Source organism: Larus michahellis, chromosome 3, assembly GCF_964199755.1.
Source record: "Larus michahellis chromosome 3, bLarMic1.1, whole genome shotgun sequence".
NCBI lineage: Eukaryota > Metazoa > Chordata > Aves > Charadriiformes > Laridae > Larus > Larus michahellis.
The window spans coordinates 46,467,304-46,487,325 of record NC_133898.1 but is presented as its reverse complement, the minus strand read 5'-3'; the positions used below and the strand labels follow the sequence as shown (position 1 = coordinate 46,487,325).

Genomic DNA, 20,022 nt, shown 5'->3' with positions numbered 1-20,022 from the left:
GCCACCAAGACTCTTATCCTGTAACTGTCCCCAGATGGCTGGGGTGAATGTGACAGAAAGGTTGTACCCAGTCAGTATTGATGTGTGAGGATTCATTATTTTTGCAGCCCTCAATTCTTTGGTTTGAGACATGCACTGTGCAGACTCTTAACTTCACCTAGAGGCGAGGCACTCTGTGCATTTAAATGACAAGCAAAGCCAGGATTGCAAGTCAACACAGACAGCAACAAGGAGGTGATTAGCATCATTAAAGGGGTTTACAAACTCAGGCTGAACTTTCTCCAATTACTTAATGAAACAAATTCACAAATTCAGTTTCTATTAAATCTTTCAGGTTGCCGCAACCAAGATTTCAAGGGGTGTGAATACACAGGGATTGGTTTGGTCACTGTTGTGGTAAAAGAAGGGATAGTAAGCTCTGACCCTGTGCATCTGAATTACAGGGACTTACTTTTAACCCTGCAAAGAAGAAGGATGCCCAAGATAACCTATTGAGTTCCCTTCCACACTGACTATGGTGTTTTTTCCCCGTGGCACCGGGGCTGAATACAGGCCACAGATTTATAAGTGCAAATGACATATGGCGTTAACTTGGCCAACGAAGGATTTTTTCCCCCCTTAGTATTTTTCCTGTGCTTTGTTTGCCTTTCACTGTGTTCCTCCACAGCCTCCTGCTTGCTGTAACAGCCCTCACCAATGCCAGCTTTTCATTACACTCTTTCCCATAGACTAATCTGCTGCCCAGAGCAATAGCCTGAGCAAGTCTGGGGACTGAAAAGGGATCTCAAACTAAATCACTGCAGAGAAACTGCCCTTGTTCTTTCACAGAGAAATGAAATACAGGTGTATCCTTGCCAGAAACAAAGGAACCCGTCCCATAGAGAAATGGCACTGCTGCAGTCCCTCACCAGGAGGGGACACGAGGGGACCGAACGCTGCTCCAGGCTGCGGGAGACGCCGGGGGGAAAAGCAGAGCCACTGTGCCTTGCTCCCTGCTTCCTCCCTGGGCTCCCAGGGGAGCACAGGAGCCAACTGGCCATTACCCTCATCCTCAGGGTATCCAGCAGGAAGCACTGCTGCCATTTTGAAGCTCAGGTTTACTTAAGCTTTTCTTTTCCGATTCAGATCCCAGGCTTTTCCGTAGCATGGATTTCTTTATTACAGCAACGTGTACCCAGGCCACTGAACTGCACAGGCCACTCTCCTGCATGGCAAATTACTGTGCAGAGAGAAGAGCTATTCATTTTCCACACAACGTTTCTGCTAGAAAGGCTATTTTTCATCAGCTTGGCAGAGGAAGGAAAGGGCCAGCAGAAGGGCAAGACCAGCCCATTTTTTCCTCTAGCTCAAGAGCCACTTCTCAGAAGACCTACATTTTTTGACAGGAAATAACTGAGAAGCCTAACGAAGCATCCTCCTCCCTCCTCAGTTCTGTAACCGCGACTGAAAAGCACCACTATACAACGGCGTAACCACCGGATCGCCCACACCGCCATATTAGTGCCAGTGCGCGGGGGAAGGCGGGAGCGCGCTGCACAACATGGCGGCGGCCGCGCGGGGGTGGGCAGAGCCTGCCCCCGGCCCCGCCTCACCCGGCTGGGCCGCAGAACTTTCCAGAGCCGCCTGTGGGAGGTGGCCTCCTCCGTGTGCCGGTAGGGGAGTAGGCAGGGCCTTTTCGTCTCGGTGGCGTGGTCGCTGGCAGGGGCAGGCGGCTCCGGAGGACCCCTGGCTGTCCTCGATGGCACTGCGAGCAGGTGAGGGGGTGCGCGGGGGGCCGGGGCTTTTGTGGGCTGGGTCAGGGCGTTGGGGCTTCGTGCTCATTTTGCACGGCTGTTGGGAATCAGGCAAAACCCGGGGAGTGGGGTGCTAGCCTCCTAAATCTCTGGGTTTAACGTTCAGAGTGTGTTTGTTGTAGTAGAGCTGACGCGCTGGAAGGTCGTTCCAGGGCAGAAAATACTTTCAGGGGCATTGCAGGCTTTCATGAGTCTAATTTGTGCAAAAAACCGTTGTTTTAACCAGAAATGATGAACTCCTTAAGTTGGATCATGCTAATAATAAGGTCCTGTAGCTAAGTTGACTTCTGATGTTGCTGACTTTGGCTCCTTCATTTTGCCAATGCCGTGGCTTGCAGCAGGGTACAACCAACTTAGTGTTTCCATTTTAGAGGCAAGAAGCTGGATCAGTCTTCTTATTTGAACCAGTAATGGACCTCTGCACAAGAACACGTCTGGGCCTTTCTTGCCGAACCAGGTGTCTCAGTGAATCTAAAGTAGGTAAACAGCTGTGAATATTGGTGGTGTTTCCTGCAAAGATACCAATGTGGTTGTTTTCTTAATAGCATAGGTTGCCTTTCTGGAAGCTCACTTCGTGATGGGAATGTGGTTGCCATGCAGTGAAGCTACTGTCAGGTGGTGGGAAATTGGAAGAATCTCATTTTTTCTCATTTAGCTTTATTGCTTTACTTCTGGAGTCTTGTGCTACCTCTGATTCCAGGTTAGTTCGCTGCTGCTCTGTTGATTGTAACACACTAGAAAATAAGGGAGAACCTTAATTAATCTGTACAAGGACAGGCCGCAGTGCAAATTAAAAGTTACCATGTTTTGCACAATGTTTAGGTAACTTGCTAAGGAACTGAGAGACCTGAATGTCAGCCTTTGTTTATAACAGGGTGATAATTCCATTATTTCGGGGTATTACTTTGTGACAGTGACTTCTCTTCCAGAGATTTATTCTTTTTCTCTAAAATGAGTTTGAAATAAAATGAAACAATAAAGTTCTTTCATGGAGACAGGCAAAAGCCCAGAGAATGATGCCACATGGACTGCCATCCAGCTTTTTTTCTTTTGTAGGCACATTTAGCCTGGTAGCCTTCCATAACTTAGTAGATGTGATCAGAAAACATCTTGAGTCTGAGCAAGTCCTTGTTGCCTTATTGCTATCTCCCCTTGTCTTGGGAGCTAATAGGTGTAAAACGTTGAGGGAGAGCGTTTACGAAGTCTGATTATTCTTGATATTGGCCCTAGCCCTTATAGCAGGCCTGTGGAGGTGTGCTGACAGGTGAGCTGCTCAGTGTAGCAGCTGAAAAGTACTGTACAATGCTGATGAGTAGATTATTTTCCTTTGCTTGAGCTTGGACGTCACATAGGATGAAGCAATATAAAAATAACATGGTGCTAGGCGTGCTTGTAACATCATCCTTCTCAAATTGGCAGGTTTCTTTAAATCAAATTTCCCATAATCTCCCACTGTTATTCTGGGAAGGTGGAAGCATGTTGGAGCAGGTCAATCAAAAAAATGTGTTTGGGAACTAAAAGTGTCTTAGTAAATCTTGTGGGATTTGAATTGGAGCTTTGATGAGGAAGGAAGTAGTCATTCTCTCCCACAGAGCAAAGCAAAAGACCTGTTAAAAGCTACATGATGCATTAGGTGATTTATACTTTATGGATTTATCGGCTTTGTACCTTTCTTGCTTATCACCCATGATGCTGTTTGTACAAAGTAATTCTGGTTAGCTGTAGGTTTGCTCCTGCTGGGAACACCAGCACATTTGAGGAAAAGAGCTTTACCAGCAATGTATAAGTCTAGGAGAGCAGCTGGCAGAAAATTGGTACCTCGTGCTATGGGACGATCAGGAGATGTAGTTCCAGGGTAAAGCAAAGGATGTAAGAATATCTTTGTGCCACCTGGGAGTACCTAATACTTTAGCATGCTAGACCGCTCTGTTTGCACTGGACGTGACACCGTGGTAATTCCTATATGCACTACTGCTACAACAAAAGTTGTTTCTTTCTCTAATAGTACCGTTTTACAATTCCTTTTCCACAGCGTACAAACTTTTCTTTTTATTATTTGAAAGAAGAGGTGACTTCTTCAAGTACTCTTGAGAGCGCCAAAACGAGCAGTAAAAGCTTGCTCTTTGCTTCCATCTGTTTAAATTACAGTCAGATCTCTAATAACTGGTACTATGAGATGTAGTCATTTTTGTTTGGGTTCTGATCTCATGCTTTTTATGACCTACTGTAGCCCAGAACTGGCACAGATATATAAATTGAAGGATGTGCTATGAATTTACTCAGACTTTCATCATTGAGTACTCTTGCGATGGCAAACCAACCTACAAATTCCTGATGTGAGCTGTTGCTCCTTTCAGCTATGACAGTACTGATCTTTGGCAATCTCTTAAATGATATACTTCAGAGCAAACAATTCCTAATCTAGCAGGATGGTGTACAGTCTCACTGGGACTTGGAATTCCTGTGCACGTTGTTGAGGTCATTGGGACAACTGGGATTTACTTTTGATTGACTGGTGCTCCAGAGGCCTTTGGCTTGACCTCAGAGCTGAGCTAAGGTGTTAAAATAGTTATTTTTGGTAATAAATGACTAGTCAGTCTGACAAGTGAAACCTTTCTGGTCCTTGCAGAGAATATCCTTTGTTCCATGTAAATGCTTTTGCATCCTGTGGAAACACTAATTTGTGTCGGGCCTAATGTGAGCGCTTCCTTCCTCAGGTTTTGGCTTTGTTAGAGAATCTGCTTTATTCTGAAGGAGACTTGTGTACAACAGGTGCACAATATCAAGTGGGGAGAAGACCAAGCGGGATCACTTTGGCAGTGTCTTTATATTGATTCTTCCCACTTCCAGATGGGAGCTCCTGATTCTCTCATTAATTTCTTTGCTATTAATGTCATTCCTGTTCAATCCTGTATGCATTCCAGAAGCCATAATGATAGTAAACCCATCTTCCATGTTATTCATCTTGCTGGAATTGCAAATAAAAAATTACAGGGTATATAAATAAAATTTGTGAGAGATGACTCTTCTGTTTCTTCCTTATAAAAATGGCAATGGAACAAGCTCCATCTTGTTTGAACTTCTAGTCCTGGCATTTATTATTAATGTGTCTCACCGCAGTATGCCAAAGGCAGCAATGTGCATTCCTGACAATATGGACTTCAAGTACTAAAGATCGTAATTTTACGATTTCATTCCTTGTTATGTTTTATTTTTAGATTATTCTAATACGTTTTTTACTTTAGGTTCACAGGAAAAACAGGCCATTTAAAAACACTTTCCTGTAAAGCATACTTTTTAGTGTCTGTTCTGATCCTTTCATTTGGCTATTCAAAGGTAAATAAGCCAGTATCTTCAAAGTGTTTCATTCTTATTAAAATTTTAAAGTTTCTACTTCATCTTTTGTTGTATTGCAGATACAGTTGTAGCCAAACTAGAAAAGTAATTGGCTTTTGTAGCCTCTTTCTTACTTGGCTTACTCCATCAAATGTTTTAGTTAAAGTACTTTCAGGAAGAAGTTTTCAGAAGGCTTGAGACTCCAAGCGTGTTGTGACTTAGACCTAGCGGTGGAACGAATACCTAGAAGTGTCTGCTGGAGTTTGCCAAAGCAGCTTTACCAGGGTTGGAGTTGCTGCTGTCAGTTCGATAGGCGAAATGTTACTGCTTCTGTTCTGTGGTTGTGGGGCCTCATCTTGCAGGGTTTGGTCCCACCCTGTTGTTCCTGCTCTCAGGCTCCCAGTATGGGAATTCACCAACAAGAGGGTTTGAAGAAGCCTCTGTCCTTCTAAAACTTGTCAGGAGATCTGACAGACTGGGGCTAGGGATTTTAATAATTCAACTCTTTCCTCTGAGTTCATTATTTTTTCCACTTTCCCATTTATGCTAGCCTGCCATGCCCTTTGCCCGTATGGTGCAGTTCAGGATTCCGCTTATTTTCTTGGATTGCTCTCTCACTAAAGTTTAAATTGTTTGTTGCCCTCTAACGTAGATGTTTTTTCACTTGTCCTGTTTGAGTGACTTTCATCATGCATGTCAAACAGCTCCCTCTATAACACATAGAAAAACACGGTGGGGGCATTAATTCTGACAAGGCATTGTAACAGTGAAAAATGTGAGACACAAAGATAAGTTTAACCTTTTAGTGTGAAAACTGACTTCTGCTGTACAGACTTTGGTCAGATTATAGATCGGTGATGGAGTACAGGCTTTTACTCTCTTGCACCATTTTCTTGCAAGCACTAAGATAGGGATCTAAAGAGGTCAGGTTGCAGCATCCAGCTGTTTAGGGAGTCTGGTGACCTGGCTGAATACATTGTATTGATTTAGAACAATGTTTTTCTCCAAGTAAGGTGATCAAGAAAATGATGTTTTTAAAAGGTGATTCTGTGTCAGTTTGATACTTAAAAACAAAGTTGGGGAGCAGATTTTACAGGGTGTTGTGGAAGCCACAGCTTGGAATGCTGTTTTGATTGTCTATATAACTTTTTTTTTTAAGCTGGTGCCACAGCCTCACCCATTTCAATTTTCTGTGCTTGTAGATCAAAAGACCTTTTTGTAAAACTGAAAGGGTTCAGGAGTGTATTCTTGGATTGAAAATGACTAGGTGTAGACTTTGCTGCTTTACTTCTCTGTAAAGTACTTACTGTGCTGCTAGTATAACCACTGTCCATTTTGAATGGGCCACCCCTACAAGTTCTGAGTATTTTCGACACTAAATACTGTATCAATATTAACAGAAATGAACGTACTGTCCTTTGGTGCTCCCTGGAGTTACGCCATTGATTTAAATGGCACTTTTGGTTAGAAATGAGCTTGTATGGCCAGGTCTGTAACTCAAGCATGGCCCTGCAGATGTTCTTGGACTGTACTGTTATGACAGTTCTGCGTGAGCTGAGTTGCTTTAAGTATTTAAAAGCCCTTAAAATGAGCTTGTTAAGCTGGTTCTGCTACAGAAGACATGACCTTTCAGGTAACTCACAAACCCCTTGGAGATCTGTTAGCATTCTGTTGGCAGGCTGAACATAGTCTTCGGGAGTATTATATTACATGATCAGTAAAATCCAGCTAAGAACTTACTGCCATGCTGGTTCGATACTGACTGTAGCCATAAAAAGGATACAGGGTAGTGGCTGGAACATGAGCATGACTTTTTGGTATTGAACTCTGATTTGTGGTTTCATCTTTGCATTATCTAGTTTATGTATCACTAAAGCATTTTAAACTGCAGGCTGAACGAGCCTATGCAAGGGCTGAAGGAGGCTATCCCTCTTCTGTCTCCAAGTAGTACTTTGTTCAGAGGAAAAAGTTGAGACATGGGAGCACTGCAACGTGGGTTATTGCTGTTCAGTCCTGTGCATCGTGTTGGGGACGCTGTTTCACCATTGGTTGTGAGACTGTAGGAATGAAGTGATTTGGGGAAGATTTACTGTAATGAGCCAAATGCCTGTTCTGAGCATTTTTCTGTCTCTCTTGTAGAATTCTATAATCCAGTTTCCGTTGACCTGGATTACTCCAGCCTGAAGCTTAAAGTTCTCTAGGTGGACCAGAGTTTTGTGTTGGGGCAACAGGTGTATGCAGTTCAGGAGTCATTTAACCAGGGATAGACTGCTCCTTTAAAGAATGTACTAGTAAGGGACCAGCATGTGAAAGAAAATGGCTGCTTTTTTTTTTTGTTTTTTGTTATGGTACTTAATGCCAAAGGTGTTAGTGAAGTCCAAGGGCACACAGTAGCTGATTTGCTGTTGCTCTTCAGTGGCATGTGCTGTCACTTGCTGGGTTCTTTCAGTGCAGCGTATTGCTTGAATACATGTGGCACTTGGTGAGAAATGAGTATTGGTGCTCAAAAATTAATGAAAGGTTAGCAAAAAAACTCTTTCTGGAGGGAACTGAAAATTCTGAGTTGGAGATGTCAACACCTTTGGGGATCAGGGCCCTACTTTAATTGGTAAAAGGTTTGTGCAGGTTTGGAGATGGAGATCATGTCTAAAAGGGCTGTATCCTTTTAAAAATGTTCTAGTATTGTACGTAAGCATTATCTTTGATATTTGAGATGTGGCCTGTTTAGGACAGTCTTGTAAAAAGCAGGTGTTAGTTATACACTACTGCAAACGATTTGGAGTGGAGAGGGGACCCATCCACGTCACCAGCATCATCTCATTTCACTGGGGCACAAACCCTGTTGAATGCTATCAAAGTCAGGGAATGGGATAAAATCTATTCCTGCTCAGTAAAGTCCAGTGGTAGTGATCCGTACTGTAGCTGGGACACTACGGTTCGTTTATTTTCAGCTACTGGGCTTGAAATTTTTTGGTTATTCTCATGGAATGCATCTGAACATTTCCATGCATATCTCTCTAGAGAGAATGCGTATTTGGAAAGGAAATATCAGATGATAATAGATGTCACCATCTGAATTTGAATTTTGTGTATTTTGCAAACTACCTTCTTTGTGGTACAGTGCACAGTAAGCAACTAAAGTTGTTCATTGTCTGTAAACAGGACTAAAATTTTGTTTCCTACTTCATATTATTGTTATGAAGCTGTATATGCGAATATTGAGTTCCTAGATGCAGATTTTTGGTATTAAGCGTATACTTAATTTTCTGTGAAAATGGGCACTAAAATAATAATTGATCAAGTAGAATAATTGTCTCGCAAAAAGCATGAGAAATGTGAAAGTGAGGTGCTCTGATACTGTTAGAATAAAGTGGGGACACGAGTAGCTTTGGAATTAAGGTAATGCTTCTCTCCTGTTGCATTTAGTGAAGAAATCTCTTCAAGTGTTGTGTGTGGAGCTGTGGGTCAAAGTCTCTCCAGCTATATCTTACCTCATTGTGACCTGTGCATTCAAAAGCTCCCTTTCTGGTAAAAACATAAACCAGCTCTTAGAAAAGCGCATGCTCCTGAGAGCAGTGGATATCTCCAGTTTCTGTTTTGTCTCATCTCCTGTCAGTCTTCACCTGTTCTGTTTAGTTCTTATCTGCTGCTTAGTGTTCTCATTTTCGAACTACGGGGAACATGAATCTATCCATACAGTGAATTACTTAGCACTAGACCTGGCAAGATATTTTTTAGAAGGCAATCAGAGGGGGATTTGTGTTGTTTAGGACTCCTGTAGTCTTAAAAGAATGTGAGAGCAGTCCCTGCAACAGAAAATCCCAGTGGCTCTGACAGTCTCCTGGGAAATGAGAAATTCAGGGTAGTGCCTGATTTCCCAGATTCAAACTAGGATCTTAATCTGAATCTACTAGAAGAGAGCATCATGTTGCACAGATCACGGTGGTCTGGCTAAGTGTTGTTTGTTGATCATCATTCTTGTTAGGAGAACTGAGAGTTGCAGCCTTCTGCTAGTGAAAGGGGTACCTACTGGAAATAGAGATTAGTGTAATAAGGTGTGGACATTTTAGAATTTATTTACAGGATCCTCCCAATAACATAATGTTTATCTGAAGTATTGAAATGTTTTGAGTCAACTTCCTTGCTGGTTTTTTCAGTCCCGGTTTTGTTTTTCCCATAGTCTGTGTAGCCCGCACTTTGGTGGAAAGCAGACTAGGCCGTTAACACCCATAGCCAACATTTTTACACCTCTATGCGTATATCCTTCATGGTAGACTGCTTTGTCCACAACAGCACCTTTTTGTGGAAAAGGCTTTACTCTCCTAAGCATCAGGGTCTTTAGGTTTGTTAGTATCGTCATTATTTCTGTAACTCAGTTCTTGGGACATGTAAGGAGATCTGGGCTATCATATGTTTTTTCTTTTTCCTTTTGTATACTAAGCTTTCAAAGTCTGGAGTTCAGATCTGGTGGGAGGTTGGAAACCTTACCTTATATTGAATTAGAACAGCAAATAAAATTCTGGGACATATAGTGTACTACAGCATACATTAACTCAGGCTATGCTATCATTTACAGCTCTATCTAGAGCAAACTACTTGGGCATTGAGGAGAACAACCAGGAGTGGGGCACTGGAACTGAAAGCATGGAAGGGAAGGGGAGAGGGATGCAGACACACACACACTGATGTGGAACAGGCCAACAAGCCTGTTGTATAGAGAAAGTAATAAATGCAAGGGGAGAATAAACTGCTCTTCCTTTTAAATCATTCTGTGCAAATGTCGAAGTATGAAAATACTCTGAACATTTTTACACTTAATGTTTTTTGCCTGTGTCAGAGGTCAGTCTAAGCGCATGTGCTTTTTTACGCTATGAATTATTCTGTACAACAATAATTATTTGTTAACATAGAAACTGTGTCCACTGCTGTGTTGCTATAGAAGCAGCTACTTTCAGATGAATTGTATAGTGTACAAGAAATAAATCAGAAGACTGTAAGCAATGTGAATGTCTCCTTTACTGATAAGCTGAGTTACTCAAGTAACTTACTGCAGCATCACAGAATCCTAGAATGGTTTGGAAGGGAATTTTAAAGATCATTTAAATTAACCCCCTTGCCATGGGCAGGGACATCTTTCACCAGAAGAGGTTGCTCAAAGTCCTGTCCCACCTGACCTCAAACACTTCGTGGCATCGACAGCTTATCTGGGTAACATGTTCCAGTGTCTCGCCACCCTCATCATAAAAAAATTTCTTTTTATGCAGTCCGGGATACAGTTAGCTTTCTGGGCTGCAGGGGCACATTGCCAGCTAATGCCCAGTTTTTCATGCACTGATATCTCCAAGCCCTTCTCAGCAGCATTATTCTAAATCCATTCATCCTCCAGTCTGCTTGTTGAACATCATGAGGTTTGCATGGGCCCGCTCCTCAAGCTTGTCAAAGTCCATCTGGATGTGGTCTTCCTTCCCTCTAGCAAATCATCTGCACCACTCAGCTTGGTGTCACCTGCAAACTTGCTGAGGGTGTACTCAATCCTGCTGCCTACATTGTTGATGAAGGTATTATACTGGTTCCAGTACAGACCCTTGAGTGGCACCACTCATTACCGGTTTCCATTTGGATGTGGGCTTGGACTGTATCTCTTCAATGTAGCAGCAAGAATGTTGTGGGGGACCATATCCAAGGCCTTAACAGAAGTCCAGGTAGATGACATCTGTAGTTCCTCCCTGTCCACTGATGCAGTCACTCCCTTGTAAAAGGCCATTGGATTGGTCAGGGTTCAGGTGCTTCGATTTCATCACCCTGCATAACATCTTTTTTCCTTCCACATTCCTACCTTGCCTCCTGCCTACAACCCCAAGAAAAGGCTGGGGCTCAAAGCACAGAGTGAGGATTTTGGCAGAGTTCAGATCAGACAGTTTTAAATTATTTCTTCTAGAATTTAACAGACACTGGCAAGCTGTCTTTTATTTTTTTAGCTTTTTTCCTAGTGTTACAAGATCTACTCTGATAAATACTGTTTTCTCTGGCTTGGATAATAAGACAGTGTTAACAATAGCAATTGGTATTGTTCAGTCAGGGGAGAATTGGAAGTGCGGAGATGGGTGGATTTTGCTGCTGGGTTTGAGCGCTCACAGGTAAACTGTATCCTGGAGAATGCTGTGCTTTTGTTTGACACCAAGACTTGCTGCTAAGGTTCAAATTTGGAGTGTGACAATTTTAGGGGTGTGAATAGTTGCATCTAAAGAACAAAAGAAGCCAGGAGCAGTTCCTTGGCTGTATAGCTATGTGATTCGGCCTGATTGACATCAAAGTGCCTAACCTGTCCTTTTCCTCTTTTTACACAGGGTAGCTGTGGCCAGACTGCATTGAGGAGGACAGTTACTAATACATCTTGCCCATAGTGCTGCACCTGGGCACTGTCTGTTGTGGACCAGTGTGAAGGACAACTATGCTAACAAATAATTCGGATGATACTAGGTACTGTTCAAGCTTGTACCGTGCCCATGTTTTATTTACTAATATAGTCAGCAAGACTGCTTTAAAGCCCTAAAGTCTCTTTAATGTGAGCATGTAGGATGGATACAGCCTGAGAGATGTAGAGACTGATGTGCCTAAAAATGAGATTTAAGTGTAATGTGTCTGAAGCCTAAAACAGAGGTACAGGAGACCTGTGTTCTGATAGCTGTGAAGTTCGCTAGATGCTGGCAGTCACCCAGTGCCAGCGCTGCTCAGGCTTCGCAGAGCCTTAGCTGGAGGCACACGCTGGTTTCTCTGTGTTGCCGGGTTTGCCTTTGGTATGTGTTATGTTCAGAAGACTGGGAGCTAGGGACTAGTATCTGTGATTTACTGCTCATAGAAACAAACACTGATGGAGACAGACCAGGAAGAATAAGAAAAACATTATGTACTGAAACAAGATTCTTTTATTTCAGTGCCGTACAAAGAAATAGGAGTTACTTTGCTTTGAATGAAAGGACTGAAACTAAAAAATGAAGCGGATGAAATTACATTCGTGTAGTACTAGGAATCCTTGGATATCAAAGCAGTGAAAAATGATAGCTACCATGTCACAGCATTAAATAAATATTTACATATCTTTAAACTAATGCATTACTTCCTTGATTTACTGTTACATCATTGGTAACTTAGTTTCCAGCATTATAATAGATTACCACTGACAATGCTGTCTTAGCCGTCAGTCTTTCAGCCCGTGATTTCCTTATGTTTAAAATGCACTGGTACAGCAGCAACGCTCTACCAAGCCACCTCTCCAAAACCTTAGCAAAACCAGTCAGCCTCTTTTTTTTTTTTTTTCTTCTTAATAAAGAATGAATCCGCTCAATTCTGGTAATTACACTGAACTTTGGTTACGTATAGTAACATTGTAAACAGTGGGCCCAGGTCACAGTCAAATAAGGTGAACTCATTGTATTAAGGTCATGAGAAATTACTGTTTTTAAAAAAAAAAGAAAAAAAAAAAGATTGCTACATTGTCATCCTGCAGCACCAAACACAATAGCTGCTCAGTTTTGGACTCTTTCAATTAAAGTACTGTTTTTCAACTTGAATCAGGACAGGTCATCTGTTTTCCTCGTAAATGTAGATTAATTACATTTTCAAAGATTTGAAAACATACTGACATAGTGGTTTGCAGCAGAGTGTATAGCCCCATTTACAGACTCTGGTTTTTTTTTTCTGTAATAAGTAAACATTAATTACACAGCTATTACTGTGAACCAAGCCCATTGTCTAAAGGAAGTACATTTCTTGCCAAATTAAAAGTCTTTACATAAGAATATGTTTTTATAATGATTTATAAGGATTTGAATAGCTGCTGTGTAAGTTATTAAAATCATGTGTCTGCCTGCTTGCACTTTGTACCAACACAAAAAATGGATAAACATGCAGTAAAATGTAGCATCATTTAGAAAATAATGTGTAAAAAAACTGTTCAGTATCTTATATTAAAGCATTTACACTGCATAGGCATTCATATAAGGATATAGTATAATAAAACTCATCAAATATACAAGCATGCAGCAGTTGCCTTATAGTCACAGTTCTAGAAATGACCACACATAGATTTCCTCAAATATAAATTGGATTATCCAAAATAGATTTTGCAGCCACTCTCCTTTGCAGTGGCAAACTATGTTCTCGTGTGCATTGCAGATACTGACCTATATAACAGGCCTAAGCTATGCCACTGTATTGTATACATCTGTGATAAATACTGTGTTTTGAAATAGGAAGGATAGTGAGAAGTTACCCGTACTTCTCACAGTAGAACTTGGAGACGCAATGCTTGAACTGAACAAAATATATAAGCATATTTATTGTATTCTCCTTAGAGAGTAACTCTGCAGCCTTGCCACACATCTAGCTACTGCATAAGCTGGCCATGCAGTTTTCAAAATAAGTTTAGACGGATTTTTCTATTTGATATTTTATTCCATAAGGAGAGGTATAGTAGTAAACATATAGTACACATCCTTTTTGCTCTGCAAACTTTACAAAGGACTCCTGCTACTTTTAGATTGTGTAGAGAAATACAATGCAATGCCAAAGTCACACTCAGAGATGTAAAATATGTTTGCAGAGAGGTCTTCTTTCTTCATTTACTCTTTTGAAGGTGGTGGTGTTACAAACGATGGTGAGCTTGGACCATCTTAACTGTCTCAAGATGACACTGCCCAGATTACACCCTCTCTGTGGCTGAATGCCACCTGGAGGGTAAAGTTGAGGTCATGTGGCTCGAAGTTGTCTGTGGTTTTGACTTGCCTGTTATTGCCCAGCTTGGCAGGTTAACATGGTGTGTGACTCCAGGACAACAGTGAACAAAATCCCTGGAGGCAAGGCTTGCGTTAGTTGTGTGAGGTTTGCAAACTCAGGCTCTCGATCCTGATACAGGTTTCGGATGTGCCAAGACAAAACCAGATTGAGGAGTATGACTTAAAAGCTTTTCCCCATCCAGATATTTTTCCAGTAGTGCCTGTGTTCTGCTTTTGTCCTGACTCCCCTTGTCTTCATATATAGTAATTTGTGTGTCTTTAAACAACATGTGCATGTACTGCCTTTTTCTGAGCACTTCAGGTAAAGCTGTGGAAGTAACCTTGTAGGATGTTACAGCACCAGTGATGCAAGTTGCAGGGATTCATCCCTGTGTACGAAGCAGCAAGGGTTTCAGAAACAGCATGTAGGAAATAGCTTGAAAAGGAAAAAGACAAGAGGCAGAAACATTTGCCAATGAAAAAGGGGAGCGAGGAAAGGGAAGAGAGAATTGGGGCAGTGCTTGCTGTTCTCTCTGTTTAAAAAAAAAAAAAATCCTCTCTGTAATGTTTAACTCAGAGAGAAACATTGCCCTTTGTTTTTGTGGGGTTTGTTTTTGTTTTTTTTTTTTTGTTTGTTTGTTTTTTGAAGAAGTGAGCTTTGGCACACATGTAATGTGGGAATGAAAAGGCTAGTAGATGGCTTTGGTAAGTGCTATCAGAAACGGTTACATTAATGTACTTCTGTGCTGTGGCCAGGAGTTTACTTTCGTAGTTCATTATTCGGAGTCTTTTCATGTGTGCATATTCCTGTTTTCTATTAAAGGGCACGTGGTCCTTTCCAGCAAGAGCTGTACTATTTCCTGTTGGTCTTATTTAAGAGTAGGGCAGCAGTGGAACAAGTAATTGTACTAGAGATGTTCCAAGCTCTTCTGGCAGATACACTCGTTTTTCCTCTGAGGATGTGTCTCTGTGCATATGTGCGTGTGGAGCCTCAGTTCTGTATTTGGAGTCTGATACAAGGACATTTGGAATATGATATGGGGGATCTGAGTGCTTTTATTGTATCAGCTGGCACTTGGAAAATGGGCTTACAGTTTATTTTATTTGGCTTGCTTGCTGCCACAGATGTTGCTTTTCCGCCTTTCTCCAGATGTGTTCACTAAGATCTCTGTGTTGACATCTGAAGACACAAATGCTGTGAGAAGTGACTTTTTTTAATGATAATTTGGCAGTAGGGTTTGTATAAATATACACAGAACCCCATTTTTTTTTGGCCTACCTTGTAAGCTGTGTACAGCCATAGATGGACATAAGACTTTTGAATGCAGAAACCTTTGTACAACATACCAAAGCTAGTGGTTCACAGATTCTTCACTGCATCTCTGCCATATTAAGAACAGCAGTTTAGCTGTGGGGGCTGTCCACAACGTAACAGCATTTTGATTTATAAATTTCAACTTCATTAATCTGAGGTACTGCACTAGCCTCTCATTCTTTTTCCAGTTCTCATTTATTTTTTTAAATGTTGCAAAAATGAGAATGCGTCCTGGTTGGATCCTGATTTCTTACGCACATTAATATTTGTACTAAGTTCTTGGGGTTCCTCACTGAATCTCCCACTCATTTTTCTTTCCACAGGGAAAAGTCTTGTCATCTAGTTTGGAAATTTCTTTGAAGAATCTGGAGATTGCTAAAAGCAGATGTCACAGCTGTCTTGAGTATAGTGAGGAGGAGGAAAAGGAGCTCTCCTGAGAAGCCTGACGATTTGCCACTAAGCTGGGAGCCCCAAGTTCCCACAGGTATGCACCACCTTTTGAGAATTAATAGAAGTTGGATGTGTAGGATCTTCGGGTTTTTTATTTTTTTAGAAACCTTATCAGCTCTATTTCTTGCAGCAACCTGGGCTATTCCTTGAAAAGAGGAGACAGTGCGCTTTCCATTTTTACCTGTCTCTTCCACGCCTCTTACAAAGTGAAGAAATTAATTAATTTCCTGAAGACAAGGGGTGTTTGACCTCTCACCTTTTCATGCTAGTTAGCCGCGCATTTTGGTCATTGCAAATCTGGTTGTATGGTAAAGAATGGCTTACACTAGACTAAAATGTGGCCACCAGAAGAGGTATTTATATCACCAGAAGAACGTCTACCTCATTTAAAGTTTGCCAAACATTCTACCTTCCCCCAGTCCCGTCCTCTTCCAGATTTTACACACGTGTCTCTCCAGGTGAAGAATTATGAGGCACCCGGAGTTATGTGTTTGACCTCCTTTATTATGCTTTCTCTGGTATCGCATTAGGTGAGGGAACTCTCAAAGGGCAAAAGCATAATGAGCAGCCAGCAATTTTCATAAGGAGCAGATAACTAAAATATCTTGTTTTCTTTGCTCCTCAGGCAATGACAAGTGAAAAATGTGGCCTGGGTTGCTGAAGAAGCGGGAGACAGTGAGAGGACAAGTGAGATTAAAAAAGCAGCCCCCTGATGTTTAGAAAGAAACAGCTGTCACTTCCAGAAGCATCTTGCTTTTCTGTCAAGTTTCAAGAAAAACATGAATGCAGGTACAGTGTAATTTGAAGAAATGCAAATAAGGAATAATGTGGAGTAATGGAATACTGAGCAAGTCCACTTGAAAACATTTGTTAGCAAGTCAGTCAATAAAATGTTGTCCCACACGCTGTCATTCGAAGAGCTTCTCATTTTATGTGTTATATGCTGTCTTGCTTAGACAACGCTGCATATAATGGTGCACGCCTTTAATCTTTAACATAAAGATTCCTTTCCCATTAAGATCCCCATTAAGTACCTCAAAGTTACATTTGAAAATAATTCCAACTTCTAAGTAATTTATGACCTTTATGTAGTTTGGAGGGATTTTTGCTTTTTTCATTTGAGTGTAATTTATTTGCCAATTTTGATGGCCTGATACTTGTGTGTTTTCATCAATTTATTAGGAGTTTAGAATGGTATCTGTCTGACTTGACTATATTTGTATATTGAGAGAATATATGCAAATGCCGCATATGTTGTGAAGTTTGCAGGCGTGTGCTGTGTTGTAAATCTTTGCTTATATAGCATTAGTAACTTCTAATGTACAAGGAAGAGCCCCATTTCAAATACAGATTTACTTCTCAGTATACAGGGGCAAGCTTTTATTGATGTCGATTCCTTTCTGTGAAGTTCGTAATTTTTAAAGGTTTCCTCTTAATTCTGAAAACGATCATGGGAGTTCACTCATATAAAAAAGAGCCAGGTGGATGCATAAGAAATACAGTATTTTTTGGGGAAAGGAGCAAAATGAGATCGTAGCCCAGAGCTTTTAGGCCAGCACCCAGTCCCTTAACGCAGTATGATTCAAGTTGGTTTGCTTCTATAGCTATTACCCCCCTGTCCATCTACCCTGTTCCCTTTTATGCCGTTGCGGGAGGGACAGATATTACTATGTGAGATTCAATGCCCAATATGTGTTCATGCAATGCCATTGCAATACATATAATTTGTCTTATTCATGTTTGTGGCCATGAAACATAATGCAGCACAAAATAATCCTCTGGAATGCTACAGTGGTTGGCCATTTTATTATACTTTGTTGCATTCTGTAGCCTGAATGAGCCATCAACCTTATTTCTGTTCTTAAAGCAAAAATTATCACGTTCATTTTACAGGATTAAAAAGAATTATTGAGTCTCCCTGTAAAATTGCCGTGTAGAATTTGTTGTGAACAAAATAGAGCTAGCTCCATTGACTAGAGCAGAATAATTTGCAACCAGAATTGAACTGCACTCTTAAAATTTAATTCTAACAGGGTTTTCAGAAATGGGCCACAGTAGCTTGATTTTTGTCCTGTGTGTATTTTGATTTTCAGGGAAAACCTAACCTTAGCGTGTTGATGCAGTTGGGGCATACAGATATTGAATAGAAATGTGTTTTCATGAAAACCCCCATTTAAGTTACTGCATTGAACCACTCAGTGCAGCTGGATTCTTCATTCAGAGTCTCTGTAAATCCCTGATCTCAAGCTAATTCAAACACACAAGTTTGACAGCCATTTTCTTTGAAGCCCATGCAGGGCTAATCCAAGCAGGAGGGGCAATAGAAAGCCCCACTGTAGTACAAGACTGGAGTTTATCTACTGACTTCAGCATCCACACAGTGTAAAGCACATGAGTTCTTTTCTTGTCTAAACTATTTTGAATGAGGTCTTTTTTTACATGCTAGTTTGGCAAGCTTCTAAGGCATTTGTGCAAAGTGATGATGCAAGAGCAACCTGATTCAACACGGAGAAATTCATACATAACATCCAGCAGTAATTAAAGTGAAAAACTGCAGCTAAGAAAAGCAATCACTCTACAGTATCAGTTGAGCTACTATACTCCGCAGTATCAAAAGTGGAATATGTTTACTGGTGCATTCAACTCAGGAGGTATCGTTGTGAATTTTAAATATACCAAGGATTCATTCTGTTTTTTACATAGATTGAGTTGGATTAACAGTGATTAAAAAAAACCCCATGAATATATACACACAGAAAGGATAGGAGTGGAAGAAAAACACAGTGCCAGCAATCTGGACCATCTGGAAACATACTATACATGTAGTCAGTATTGTCGTATTAAAATGAAGGGTTAATTTTGAAGTCCAAAATGGCATTAACAGAACTTAGCGCTTTCTATTGTAAGGCCATTCTCAGGAGTCAAGTGCATGATATTCAAGATGGGGTATTTATAAAGGACTTCAGTTTGAAGAGCTGGAACAGCCAGCTGATATCTTAATGAGAAAGTCTGCGCTATTTTCATTAAGTACCCACTAAAGTCACAAAAAAATCCTCTAAATGCTTTGTCTGGGTTTCTGCTTAGATTAGGCTTAAATGGCAGGTAACATTCACGCACAGGTTAGTTGTTCAGTTTTTATGTATGCAAAACTCAACAAAGAGTAGGATTTAGGTAGCTAGTAGTAAAACAAACAACGGGTAGGTCTTCTAAATAGCATTCTGAGACTTCTTTAACTCGTTTCTCAAGCTCTCCTCTGAACCACCCGCAGAGCCTGGATTTACTGGAGGGAACGTTGGGCCCTGTACTGTGTAAAACTTTGTACAGCATGGCCCCAAATTCAGTTCAACGATGCATTATTTTTAGAAGAAAGTGAGGAGAAAAAAAAATCAGGCAAAACTTGAATCTGTTCCTGTCAGGGTACAGCTATGGCCGTTGTGCTGTGGCATGTCATCCATGCTTTTCCGGTTGTCAGAGAGAAGGTGAGAGCAGTTGTGGATACTAGTTCATGCTTCAGGCAGAAAAAAGTGGTAGCTGGCCCAAAGCAACTTGAGACTCAACATCAAGATTTGTCAAGTAGCCACTGCATGATTTTTGGACTTCATCCTGTGCTTAAAGGAATTTCTTTAGTTATTCTCTTGGTATTAGTCAGGTGTTGGGGGAATTCAGATTTTATTTATTTTTACACCTTGGCGGGACAGAAGAATTCAACTGTGGTGTGGATTAGTTGATAATGAAGACAGGAGTAATTTGTGAAATATAATTCTAGAACAGGGCTTTGATAAAAATGCATAGGTTTACATGTGCTTGTGGTTTGGAATGTCATCTCCCATTGAGTTTTTGTCTTTTTGTGACTCTAGTTTTAGGTACTAACCTGTAAACATCACAATATGGAAGTTCGCTGTATGCCTCGGAACCAGGTACAAGATCTTTATCAGGACTTCGCATGAGGAACAGTTAAACAAAAACTTGTATGAATAAGGCACTAGTAAATGTTTGCAGCAAACAACAATTACAGTCTATATTCTTTAAGAATAAAGCTGTTCTGTTTAGGAAGTTGCCTTTAATATGACAGAGTTACCGATGCCAGTTAGAAGAGGCTTAGAGAAAGTGCATCTTTTGGATTATGCCTGTGAGGTCTGTGAGAAACCACTGAATGCAAATCCCTGTTAAGTTTGGAAACAGCCTGCACAGTGGTGATACTCAGGAGAGCTAAAGCAAGAGGAAATTGGTCTAGATTCCGATTCCTGCTAAACCAATGTGAAGTCACTGTGACAGATTTGCTCCAGATTTATTTACAGTGGTAGAAGGATCTGAAGGCAGAATTGGGGCTCCTGTGGCAAACCTAGTTAAACAG

The 20,022-nt window shown here is 41.0% G+C and overlaps 1 long non-coding RNA gene across 1 annotated transcript; it reads left to right on the top strand.

Moving 5' to 3' along the window:
• Positions 1–1,644: 1,644 nt before the first annotated feature.
• Positions 1,645–19,640, top strand: LOC141740766 (uncharacterized). Its single transcript, XR_012586134.1, has 5 exons — positions 1,645–1,754; positions 11,477–11,609; positions 15,542–15,702; positions 16,294–16,457; positions 19,526–19,640. It is a non-coding gene; the product is annotated as an uncharacterized LOC141740766 (long non-coding RNA).
• Positions 19,641–20,022: the final 382 nt, after the last annotated feature.